Source organism: Canis lupus, chromosome 20 (genome assembly GCF_048164855.1).
Source record: "Canis lupus baileyi chromosome 20, mCanLup2.hap1, whole genome shotgun sequence".
NCBI classification, from domain to species: Eukaryota; Metazoa; Chordata; class Mammalia; order Carnivora; family Canidae; genus Canis; species Canis lupus.
Window position 1 is genome coordinate 57,416,496 of NC_132857.1, and position 14,043 is coordinate 57,430,538.

Here is a 14,043-nt window from a genome sequence, read left to right on the forward strand (position 1 = left end):
TAGAACTGAGAGGGGAAAGGCTATGGAATGAAGATTTAACTCTCAAAGAAGACTTCACAGAGGAGCTATAGAGTAGGCTAAAACTTGAGTGGAGTGGGACTTACAGTTGTCAAATGTAAGATGGCTTAAAGATCCAGGGGTCCGGGGAGAGGACCACATAGCCCGGACTGCCCGGAACACAAAAGTCACGGCGAGCCTTGATGCACAAGAACTTACTTTTTACTTGAAGAGTTAACCAAGAACAATCTGGGTCCTTGGAAAGTGACAGAAGGAAATAAATATTTTAGGAAAAATAATTTGTCAAGGAGATGCGGATAAGAAGAAAGCAAAGAGAGAAGAGGAGAGCACTCCAAAGGCAGTGGCAACAGTTCTGGAAGGAGGAGCTGAGATCTGGCCTATGGTGGTAGGGCTGGAGGGCAGTATTGCTCAGGGGCCAGGTACACACCCAGAGGAAGTGACGTTGTAAGTAGAGTGGGAGAAGCCAAGGGCTTCAGAGGAATGTGGGCAGGAACTTCACTTAGAATTATGGAAGATTGAGGGAACTGCACCAAGAGATGTTTCCCAAAAGTGAAGTGAACCAACTTTTGTTGGAGTTTGCCCAAAGAGAAGAAAGTCAAAACAGAGACAGCATTGTTCCAGTCCTCCTCCCAGAGCTCCCAGCAGTGGGATTTCCACAGATGTTCATAAAAGTAAATAATCCGCATACAAATAAAGCAGATGGTAATTAAAGGTAGAATGTCAATAGGCCTAGTGATCTGTACCTTGGAGAAAAGACAGGGAGAGTCGGGAGGGTTCAGTTAGGCAGGTCGAGAGGTTCTGACCGCCAGAAATAATTCTAGCGATGTCTCAAAGGGCTGCCACGAGCCTGCACACTTGAGAGGTTGTCTGGGTCCCACTAATACACGAGGTCTCCCGCAACGATGGACAGTCAGTTGAGTAGGAAACCCTACAGCGCACGTTCCCGCCCCCGTGCAGGCCTCCAGATCGCCGCCCGGGCTGGGAAGAGGCCGGCGCAGCACACCCAGGCTGCCCTCTAGAAAGTGGACTGCTCTTCTGTTTCCTGGGAGGAGAGGCCTCACCCAGGAGGCCTTCCTCACCCATGGCTCTAGGAAAGTGTTTAGTACAGGGAGACAAGCAAAGAAACAAAAATTCATGTGGAAAACAGATAGTAACACATCAAAAATTATGTCAAACATTTAGTAGATTTATCACTAAATGGATACTCCATAAATGTAATGGTAGCAATCTGAGACCAGCTCTTGCCCTATGGGATAGATTTTAAATTATCCGCAGTATCCATTAGCAATAGAATAGCTAGATATTGGCTAAATGAAGTAGAAAGAGAAATGATTTCTATAAATATGTACCGGCCAGAAAGAGATTGCAGCTTAAAACTTGCAGACTCTTAGTTGGGCAAATATGACAAAAAAAATTTCAGGAGTCACCCCCACTTACTAATAGGTATAGAGAGGATGCTCATCACTGAAGTCAAGAATATTTAAATTATTATATTAACTATTTCTTAAATTTTTACAGAAATTTCTGCTCTTTTTGACATTATTGACATCCTTTTTTTTTTCTCCCTTAAAATTCTTCTCCAAATCACATTTTCTAGCTCAATTTTACTAGAGTGAAAAAGTAACTTTTGGTTTGACAAGTGATATTTTCTATGAAGAGCCACAATACGGATCATCTGCTTACCTAAACTAATATTTACCATATGAAAGGTAGCAGATAGAGCATTATATTATAGCATTATCTTCTATAATTCATATAGAATTATATAATTATATAATAATAATGTAAATTCTTATTCTCAAATAAAAAGTTTATTAAATACAAAACATTATAAAATGGAATATTATGAGCTACACTCAGAATCCAAAGGTGATTCTGAAACTAGGAAACCCACTGTTATTTATAACGGCCGAATCCACTGCAAATAGGTAACGATTCTCCAGTCTACGTCAATCCATGTGAGAGATTCAAAAGAAAGCAGCCTTGGCTCTCAATCTTTTCTCACATTTCAGTCACTGAGCGACTGACTGGTGAAACTCCTCTCCCAGATGGCCCATGTGGGCTGGGTCAAACTTCATGTAGTCAAATACCAATTCCCTTGAGGCAATATGCAAATGAAACAGAGCATATATGCAAGCCAAAGCCATAGGGAAGAATTCTAGCAACGTTCTGTCTCAACCTTGCCAGGCAAACTACCAGAAAAATATTCCACTCCTTTAAAATTAGTTATTAGTGGATGAAACACCAGAAATCTAAACAATGACTTTCGAAAACATAGAGTTAACTTTCTACTTTCAAACACAACGTAGTAACAGACGTTGAGACACACCCACTACCACACACACAGCATTAAAGGAATGATTCTAAAGTAATCAAGGAGAAATTTAAAATAAAAATAAGCATTGGGAGGAAACAAACAAACAAAAAAGCAACACCAGAAATTTGTGTAGTTTTTAGTTTATGATTTGTTTAAAATTTTTAAAGATTTTATTTGTTTATTTTTCATGAAAGACACAGAGAGAGAAATAGGCAGAGGAAGAAGCAGGCTCCCTGCAGGGAGCCTGATGTGGGACTCGATCCCAGGACCCCAAGATCATGACCTGAGCCAAAGACAGATGCTCAACCACTGAGCCACTTGGGTGCCCTTAGTTTAATATCTTTAGTTTAACTTTTGAATTTGTCACACATTCACATAGTCCAACATAGATATAGATATAGATATAGATATAGATATAGATAGATATAGATATATAGATATAGATTTTTTATTTAAATGTTTATACTGAAACATCTCGCTTCTCCCCACTCCTGTCTTTTTTTATCTTCTCAGGATCTCTGGGTGACTTCCATTTCTCCTCTAGTTCCAGGGAAATCCTGTGAGATTAATGAGTAAAATGGAAAGTACAGAAACAGAAGTACATGTGTAAAATCATACATACACACATGTAGGAATTTAATACATGACATAGAGGACTTTTCAAATCAGGGGCAAGGATGGACTATTCAGTAAAAAATCATTGAGTCAAGCTAAACGTCTGAGGAAAAGGTTATTCTTATTTCACAGCATAGAAATGTGAACAAATAAATATATTCCAGGTGAATTAAAAATATAAACTCTAAAACTATAACATTAGTAGCACTAAATATAGTATAATTTCTATCACCACCCTGGGGTTAGCAAGAATATTGAGAGCAAGCCAACAAACATAGTAGGAAAGACCATCAAAAATTATTTAAAAGTTTAAAACTTCTTTTAAGAAAAGACTCTGCAACAAAAGTTAAATAGCAGAAAGAATATATATATATATATATATATATATATATATATATATATATGCAACAGGTACAATAGACAAAGTTCTAATGATCAAAATCTATAAGGAGCTCCTATTTCAATATTTATGTGTGAAAAGAAAACAACCCAATGGAAATATGAGCACACGTTATAAGGCAGTAGTTCACAGAAAAAAAAATATGAATGGACAGTGAATATTTTTAAAGAGATGATCAGCCTTACCAGGTATCAAAAAATGTACACTAAACCAACAAGAGACAAACTGTTTACCTTTAGATTGATAAAAATTAATAAGATGGCTATCAACTATCGGTAATAGAAGAACTCTTCGGTCTCATACCTTGGAAGTAGAGATAAATAAATAATATATATACATATTTGTTTAGATAGAGAAAATTTGTGTGCTGGAATTCCAAAGAGGTTAAGAAGGCAAGCCGACCTGGCAGGAACCATGCAGCCCCTCCGCACCCCCAAGAGAAATGGTCACCTAGAGACTGCACAGCATGTTTAAAGAGACTTCCAGACCAGCAGGAAGGTCAAGCAGAAGGCAGCTGGTCTTTGGCAAGCGCTGAAGCAGACGGGGAGCCAGTGAGAGGGGAGAAGACCGAGGAACAAATGGGGGTGATGATATCATTTATTATGACTTCTCTTTTCTTCAAGGAGGTTTCAAAGCTCAGGAATTTGGAGTATGATTGGCTTTTTGGAGGAAAACACTGAAAGGGGAATAAACTTAAAATACAATTAAAGCATTGTAAAAGAAGTAAAGGGCTAATTCACAGGGCAGCTTTGAATGGCCACAAACTCTGGGATCACAGTTTGGTCCAAGTTGAACCAGTCCCTTACAGGCAGGAAATCTCTAGTATTAAAGTTAAAAATAACAAATAAGAAAAAATAAGAAAGATACTATACATGTGTTTGCGTATATCTGAGTGGAAACATACCTACTTAATTTAGCATGACTTATTATTAGTGTTTTATTATAGCACTTTCAACTTTGGAAATTATTTTATGTATATATATATACACACACACACACAATTCAGTATTGTTAAAACTACAGTCACCATGCCGTACGTTAGATCTCCAGAACTTGTTCATTTTATAACTGGAAGTTTATATCCTTTGGCCAAGATGTACTCATTTTCCCCACCCCCAAGCCCTTTGCAACCAACAATCTACTCTCTGTTTCTGAATTCAACTTTTTTACATTCCACGTATAAGAGAGATTAAACAGTATTTGTCTTTCTCTGTCTGACTTATTTCACTTTGCATAATGCCTTCAGGCTTCATCCATATCACTGCAAATGGCAGGATATTCTTCTTTTTTATGGCTAAATAATATTCTATTATTTGTATATAGACAACAGGTTTTCTTTTTCCATGTCTTGGCTATTGTGAATAATGCTGCAATGGATATGGGAGTGCAGATACCTCTTTGAGATCCTGTTTTCCTTTCCTCTGGATATCTGCCTAGAATTACTGGATCACATGACAGCTCTGTTTTAAACTTTCTGAGGGAACATCCATACTGTTTTCCATAGTGGCTCCACCAATTTACATTCCACCAATAGTAAAACAATGGTTCTCTTTTCACCACTTCTTCACCAGCAGTCGTTATTTGTCTTTTTGAATAGCCATTCTGAAAAGTGTGATATGGTATCTCATTGTGGTTATGATTTTTTTTAGTTCAATTTGCCAACATATAGCATAACACCCAGTGCTCATCCCATCAAGTGCCCCCCTCGGTGCCCATCCCCCAGTCACCCCCACCCCCTGCCCACCTCCCCTTCCACCACCCCTTTTTCTTTTTTTTTCTTTTTTTTTTTTTTTAATTTTTATTTATTTATGATAGTCACATACAGAGAGAGAGAGAGAGGCAGAGACACAGGCAGAGGGAGAAGCAGGCTCCATGCACCGGGAGCGCGACGTGGGATTCGATCCCGGGTCTCCAGGATCGCGCCCTGGGCCAAAGGCAGGCGCTAAACCGCTGCGCCACCCAGGGATCCCCCACCACCCCTTTTTCGTTTCCCAGAATTAGGTGTCTCTCATGTTCTGTCTTCCTTTCTGATATTTCCCACTCATTTTTTCTCCTTTACCCTTTATTCCCTTTCACTATCTTTTATATTCCCCAAATGAATGAGACCATATAATGTTTGTCCTTCTCCGATTGACTTATTTCACTCAGCATAATACCCTCCAGTTCCATCCATGTTGAAGCAAATGGTGGGTATCTTTCGTTTCTAATGGCTGAGAATACATAGACCACTGCTTCTCTATCCATCATCTGTTGGAGGACACCGAGGTTCCTTCCACAGTTTGGCTATTGTGGACATTGGTGCTGTGAACATCGGGGTACAGGTGTCCCGGTGTTTCACTGCATCTGTATCTTTGGGGTAAATCCCCAGCAGTGCAATTGCTGGGTCGTAGGGCAGCTCTATTTTTAACTCTTTGAGGAGCCCCCACACACTTTTTCAGAGTGGCTGCACCAGGTCACATTCTCATTATGGTTATGATTTACATTTCTCTGATACTTAGTGACCTTGAGCACCTTTTCGTGTACCTATTAATGATTTGAATACCTTCTTTGGAAAGATGCCTATTCAGGTCAATCACCCATTTTTGTGTATATTTTTGCTATTTAGTGGTACACATTCCTTATATATTTTGGATATTATAGTCACACTTGTAAATTTTTGCTTTTCTTGCTTGCACTTTTGGTGTCATATTCAAAAAGTCATTGGCTAGACCAATGTCAAGGAGCTTTTTCCTTATCTTTTCTTTTAAGAGTTTTATGGCTTCATATCTTATGTTGTTCAACCCATTTCAAGTTAATTTTTGATAGGTGTCTAATTTCATTCTTTCATATGTGGAAATTCTGAAGATATTCCCCTATTTTATTTTCCAGAAGATTAATTGTTTTGTCTTTCATATATTAAAATACAATTTTATAATCGATTGTTATGTATGGTGATTTGTAGATGTCTAGTTTCATTTTCCAATATGGATATCCAACTGTCCCAGGACCTTTTGTTGAGACAGCTCTCCTTTCTACTTAGCTTTTCAGCACCATCCTTTTTTTTAAAGATAAAAGCTCATATATCATTGGTCCTATTTTTAGGTCCAGTAATTTGTTTTATTATACTGTTTAGGATACTTCCACCAATATCATAGTCACCTAATGATTACATATTTGTAAGATTTGATATTTAACAGAATAGGTTTCCTATTATTTGTATCCTTTAAGTTGTCTTAGCTATTCTTGACCCTTTACATTGTTAGTCCATCAGAAAAATAAATTAAAAAAATAATAAAATAAAACAAAAATTCAGATTTTGATTAGGTTTGAGTCTATACTTCTGTTTCAGTCTATATTTCTGTTTGAAAAAAAGTGATATCTTTAAAGATTGGCATTCCAGATATTAAGATGTTCATCAGTACACAGCAACATAAACTCTCTAAAATGAAACACAAAGAATAAAACCACTAACATAGCTTAACATATCTCTAAAGCATTGGGAAGGAAACGTGAAGATATTGAAGAAATACATGCTGAAAAATTTCTAAATTTGATGAAAACTATAAATTCACAGATCCAAGAAGCTCATCAATAAAATCCATGTATCAGAAAGATAAAGAAAATTATTCCAAGACTCATCCTAATCAGTTCCTTAAAATCAATGATAAAAAAGGAAATTTTAAAACTAGTCAGAGGAAAAAGACACATTATCAACAATAGAATAAAAATCAAGATGGCAACAGATTTCTTTGTGGAAACAATGCAAGCTGAAAGACAGTGATGGATCATTTAACATCATTAAATTATTGAAGGAAAAATTGGCAACCTGGAGTTCTTTATTCAGAAAAAAATAATTTTCAGCAAAGAAAACAAAATAAAGATTTTTTCAGGCTTACAAAAAATTTTTAAAATTCAGTAACATTAAACTTACATTATAAGATATATGAAAGGAAGTCCTTTAAGCATACGAAAAATAGTGCCAGGAAAATACCTAGAGCTACACAAAGAAACGAGGAGCACTACGAATGTAACAAGTAAAAGGCAAGTATAGAGACTATTTTTATACACTTATTTTATTTTATTTATATGAATTTCTAAAATATAATCAGTTATTTAAAGTTAATAATCAAAGAGTATGAGAAACAGAAGCATAATTTTATGAGCTTATGCTGTATATGAAGCAATATAATATCACTTAAAAGTAGACTGTAGTAAGCTGAATATGTATGCTATAAGGCTTAACATACTACTAAAATAAGCCAAAAATTTGTCTCTGTTAAACTGACAAAGGAGATATAATCATTTTTTTAGAAGCCCAAAAGAAGACAGGAAAAGAGGAAAACAAAAATAAAGAACAGCTAGAATAAAGAAAAATCAAATAGCAATCTAGTAGAGTTAAACCCAACAAAGGAATGGTCACATAAAATTTAATTATCCCAAGCCTAAAATCTAAAGTACCCAAACATCTCCATTTAAAAGTAGAGATTGTCGCATTGGTTAAGAATGTAAGACCCAACTGTATGCCACCCACGAGAAATTCACTTGAAGCATAAAACAAGAATAGGTTAAATGTATAAAGACAGGAAAAGATACACCATGATAACACTAATTGAAAGAAAGCTGAATTTAGCATATTAATTTCAAAATCAATTTCAAAACAAAGAGTACTATCAGAGAAAAAGATGATGATAAAAAGATCATTTTATCAAGAAGACATAATCCTAAATGTGTGTGTACTTAATAATAGAACTTCCAAATATGTGAAACAAAATTAAGAGAACCTCAGTGAGAAACAGAAAACTCTCTAATCATAATCAGTGATTCAATACCCCTCCCTCAAAAGCTGATCTACCAAGTAGATGGAAAATCACTAAAGATGTAGAATACTTGAACAACACGATCAGTCATTTGCCCTAATTCACACGTATAGAACACTCCGCTCAACAACAGCGGGATATACATTATATTCATGTGCACATGACACATTATCAAAACAGACTATATTCTGGTCCCAAAATAAGTTTCAATAAATTTAAAAAGCTGTACTCTCTGATCACAATGGACTAAAACAGAAATCAATAACAGAAGTATATCTAGAAAATTCCCCAATACATAGAATTTAAGTAACACATGTCTACATAATCTATGTATCACAGAATTCAAAACAGAAATTTTTAAAAAAATTTTATTTGAGAACAGGCAAGATGGTGGAGGAGTAGGGTCCTCACCTCACCTGCCCCCACAACTTACCTAGATTATTTTCAAGTCATCCTGAAAACCTACAAATTGACCTGAGGTTTAAAGAGAGAACAGCTGGAATGCTACAGAGAGAAGGGTTTTCACTTTTAACAAGGTAGGAAGGTGGAAAAATAAAAATAAAAAAAGAATCCAGTGGGGGCAGCAGGAGCCTCAGGGATAGGGAAACCCAGTCCCAGAGAACCAGGAACTTTAGAAATCTGCACAGGATTCTTCCTGGAGGGAAAGTCACTTAGCAAGGAACTCGGGCAGAACCACAGGAGGGGCAGTGGAGCCTCCAGTCTCCCCAGGTCACTAGCAAAGGAAGTGTGCCCAGGGGAGAGCGCACCCACACTGTGGCCGAGCTCAGTAAAGGGCTGGAGCATGCACCTGCAGGGCCTCAGGGAGAAGCTGGTGGATCAGGCAGGGGCTCTGGGTGGAGAGGGCTGCATCCTGCTGCCTTTGGGAGCTGCGGCCCTGGGAGCACGATTCCAGCAGCACAGGCCCCAGATCCCAGGGCACAGAGGGACACAGCTCGAGGATCCTGCCTCCCGGGACAGCCAGAGGCGGGGAGGGCCCAGGACAGCGAGGACTTTCCTGCCGCAGGATGCCCCCAAGCTATGCAGGTCAGCGCCCCCCACCCCCAGAGCATCCAGGCCAGTGTGGACTGGGAGACTGTGGTAGTTACTGTGGGAGTTGACCCCAGAACTGGAGAGCTGGCCGCCGCCAGTGGTGTTGTTCCTCCTTGTGTCACCCTGTGCCTGGGAGGGGTGGGACCACCAGGAGACAGAGGCCTCATGGGGTAAACAGGCCCACTGAGCCCAGCACCTGGCAGGGGGCGGGGCATCTCCCCCAGGTGCACACACCTGAGAGTCAGTACAGCAGCCCCTGCCCCAGAAGACACACTGGAAGGACAAGGGAAGAGCAAGTCCTTGACCAAGCAGCGCTGGAAAGCTCCAGGACCAAGGGAAAATCGAGGGAATATAGTATATAGAACTAGAGGGTTCCTCCCCCTTTTTTAAATTTTTTTCCTTTTTCCATTACAACTCTTTACATTATACTAAAAATTTCCAATATCTTTTCTCCTTTCCCAGTTTAACAACAATATTTTACCACCCCTTCATTTTTAAGATTCTTCCTTTTTGACTTTCATATTTCTACAATTACAGGTCCTAGATATACTTTCCACTTCTAGATTCCCTTCAACATACTCAACTTAATTTTGAGAGATATACAAGATATATTTTTGTTTTGTTTTGTGTTTTTTTGTTTTCTCTGCCTCATTTTGTTCTATAATGGCAAAAGTTAACACCTTCTAAGACATGACCAGTATGCGCCCAGAACCAAGTGGTATACCATGCTGGTTCATTCTGTGAGACTCCTCATTCCCATTCTGCCCCCCTCTTTTATCTCATTTATGTTTTGGTGGTCAATACTGGGGCCCTCTACAAGTATTTCTGATTTATATAAATTTGGGACTGAGCATCTTCTGACTTACAGAACTTAATATACTCAGAACCCAGAGGAGGATCACCCTCTAGAACCCCTCAGGTAGACTACATTCTCCCTCCACTGCAACTTTGTCATCACCACCATCTCCCAGTCCCCCCTTCTTTTCTTATTCTTTTTTTTTTCTTTTTTCTTTTTTCCCCCCTCTTCTTCTTTAGGATTCTTGGCCTTTTATTCTTTACCACTTTCTTTTAAAATTTGTTTTTCACTTTAGGGATCCTTTTGTTTTATTTCATTCTGATCTTTGTTTTCAATTTATGGTCTCTATCCTCAGCAGAATCATCTAGGGTGAGATTTACTTAGGTTGTGGTTGATATTCTTGATGCAGCCCATTCATACAGCCACTCTGCACTGAGAAAATGACTAGAAAAAAGAACTCAAAACAAAAGAAAGAATCAGAAACAGTACTCTCTCCACAGAGTTACAGAATTTGGATTACAATTCGATGTCAAAATGCCAATTCAGAAGCACAATTATAAAGCCACTGGTGACTCTGGAAAAAAGCATAAAGAAATCAAGAGACTTCATGACTAGAGAATTTAGATCTAATCAGGCCGAAATTAAAAATCAATTAAATGAGACACAATCCAAATTGGAGGTCCTAATGACCAGGGTTAAGGAGGTAGAATGAAGAGTGAGCAACATAGAAGATAAGTTGATGGCAAGGAAGGAAGCTGAGGAAAAAAAGGAAAAACAATTAAAAGACCATGAGGAAAGGTTAAGGGAAATAAATGACAGCCTCAGAAGAAAAAGTCTACATATAATTGGGGTTCCAGAGGGCTCTGAGAGGGACAGAGGCCAGAAAGTGTATTTGAACAAATCATAGCTGAGAACTTCCCTAATTTGAGGAGGGAAACAGGCATTCAGATCTAGGAGATAGAGAGGTCCCCCCTAAAATCAATAAAAGCCATTCAACACCTCGACATTTAATAGCAAAACTTGCAAATTCCAAAGATAAAGAGAAAATCCTTAAAGCAGCAAGAGACAAGAGATCCCTAACTTATATGGGGAGAAATATTAGATTAACAGCAGACCTGTCCACAGAGACCTGGCAGGCCAGAAAGGGCTGGCAGGATATATTCAGGGTCCTAAATGAGAAGAACATGCAGCCAAGAATACTCTATCCAGCAAGGCTCTCATTCAGAATAGAAGGAGAGATAAAGAGCTTCCAAGATAGGCGGAAACTGAAAGAATATGTGACCACCAAACCAGCTCTGCAAGAAATATTAAGGAGGACCCTGTAAAAGAAAGAGGAAGCACAAAGAAATAATCCACAAAAACAGGGACTGAATAGGTATTATGATGACACTAAATTCATACCTTTAATAGTAACTCTGAATGTGAATGGGCTTAATGATGCCATCAAAAGACGCAGGGTTTCAGACTGGATAAAAAAAGCAAGACCCATCTATTTGCTGTCTACAAGAGACTGATTTTAGACCTAAGGACACCTCCAGCCTGAAAATAAAAGTTTGGAGAACCATTTACCATTCAAATGGTCCTCAAAAGAAAGCAGGGGTAGCAATCCTCATATCAGATAAATTATAGTTTATCCCAAAGACTGTAGTAAGAGATGAAGAGGGACAGTAGTAAGAGATGAAGAGGGACACTAGATCATACTTAAAGGGTCTATCCAACAAGAGGACCTGACAATCATGAATATTTATGCCCCAATGGGAGAGCTGCCAAGTATATCAATCAATCAATAACCAAAGTAAAGACATACTTAGATAATAATACACTAATACTGGGAGACTTCAACATGGCGCTTTCTGCAAATGACAGATATTCAAGCGCATTATCTCCAAAAAGAAGAGCTTTTAATGATACACTGGACCAGATGGATTTCACAGATATTTACAGAACTTTACATCCAGACGCAACTGAATAGACATTCTTCTCAAGTGCACATGGAACTTTCTCCAGAGTAAACCACATATCAGGTCTTAACAGATACCAAAATATTTGGATTGTCCCCTGCATATTTTCAGACCATGATGCTTTGAAACTTGAACTCAATCACAAGAAGAAATTTGGAAGAAACTCAAACATGTGGAGGTTAAAGAGCATCCTGCTAAAAGATAAAACAGTCAACCAGGAAATTACAGAAGAATTAAAAAGATTCATAGAAACTAATGAAAATGAAAATACAACCGTTCAAAATCTTTGGGATACAGCAAAAGCAGTCCTAAGAGGATATACATCACAATACAAGCATCCCTCAAAAAATTGGAAAATACACAAGCTAGCTAACCTCGCACCTAAAGGGACTGGAGAAAGAACAGCAATAAAACCTGCACCAACCAGAGAAGAGAGTTAATAAAGATTCGAGCAGAACTCCATGAAATGGAGACCAGAAAAACTGTAGTAGAACAGATCAACAAAACCAGGAGCTGGTTCTTTGAAAGAATTAATAAGATAGAAAACCATTAGCCAGCCATATTAAAAACAAAAGAGAAAAGACTCAAATTAATAAAATCAAGAATGAAAAAGGAGAGATCACAACCAATACCAAGGAAATACAAACAATTTTTAAAAACATATTATGAGCAGCTATAGGCCAATAAATTAGGCAATCTAGAAGAAACAGACGCATTTCTAGAAAACCACAAACTACCAAATGTGGAGCAGGAAGAAATAGAAAACCTGAACAGGCCAATAACCAGGGAGGAAATTGAAGCAGTCATCAAAAACCTCCCAAGACACAAAAGTCCAGGGCCAGATGGCTTCCCAGGGGAATTCTATCAAACATTTAAAGAAGAAACAATATCTATTCTACTAAAGCTGTTCTCGAAAGATAGAAAGGGATAGAATACTTCCAAACTAGTTCTATGAGGCCAGCATCACCTTAATTACAAAACCATAAGACTCCAGCAAAAAAGGAGAATTATAGACCATTATCCCTGATGAACACAGATGCAAAACTTCTCAACAAGATACTAGCCAATAGGATCCAACAATACATTAAGAAGATTATTCACCATGACCAAGTGGGATTTATCCCCGGGATGCAAAGCTGGTTCAACACTCGTAAAGCAATCAATGTGATAGATCATATCAAAACAGAAAAAACAAGAACCATAGGATCCTCTCAATAGATGCAGAGAAAGCATTTGACAAAATACAGCATCCATTCCTGATCAAAATTCTTCAGAGTGTAGGGATAGAGGGAACATTCCTCAGCATCTTAAAAGCCATCTACGAAAAGCCCACAGCAAATATCATTCTCAATGGGGAAGCACTGGGAGCCTTTCCCCTAAGATCAGGAACAAGACAGGGATGTCCACTCTCACCACTGCTATTCAACATAGTACTGGAAGTCCTAGCCTCAGCAATCAGGCAACAAAAAGAAATAAAAGGCATTTACATTGACAAAGAAGAAGCCAAGCTCTCCTGCTTTGTAGATGACATTATACTGTACATAGAAAACCCAAAAGACTCCACCCAAGATTGCTAAAACTCATACAGCAATTTGGCAGTGTGGCAGGATACAAAATCAATGCCCAGAAATCAGTGGCATTTCTATACACTAACAATGAGACTGAAGAAAGAGAAATTAAGGAGTCAACCCCATTTACAATTGCACTCAAAAGCATAAGATACACAGGAATAAACCTAACCAATGAGGTAAAGGATCTATACCCTAAAAACTACAGAAATCTTCTGAAAGAAATTGAGGAAGACACAAAGAGATGGAAAAATATTCCATGCTCATGGACTGGAAGAATTAATATTGTGAAAATGTCAATGTTACCCAGGGCAATTTACACATTTAATGCAATCCCTATCAAAACACCATGGACTTTTTTCAGAGAGAGTTGGAACAAACCATCTTAAGATTTGTGTGGAATCTGAAAAGACCCCGAATATCCAGGGAATATTGAAAAAGAAAACCAGAGCCGAGGGCATTGGCCAGATTTCAGTTGTACTACAAAGCTGTGGTCATCAAGACAGTGTGGTCCTGGCACAA

General features: G+C 38.2%; 1 long non-coding RNA gene across 3 annotated transcripts in view; it reads right to left on the reverse strand.

Moving 5' to 3' along the window:
* LOC140612150 (uncharacterized) overlaps positions 1–14,043 on the reverse strand; it is a 128,626-nt gene that overhangs the window by 58,674 nt on the left and 55,909 nt on the right. The gene's annotated exons all lie outside the window — the stretch shown is intronic.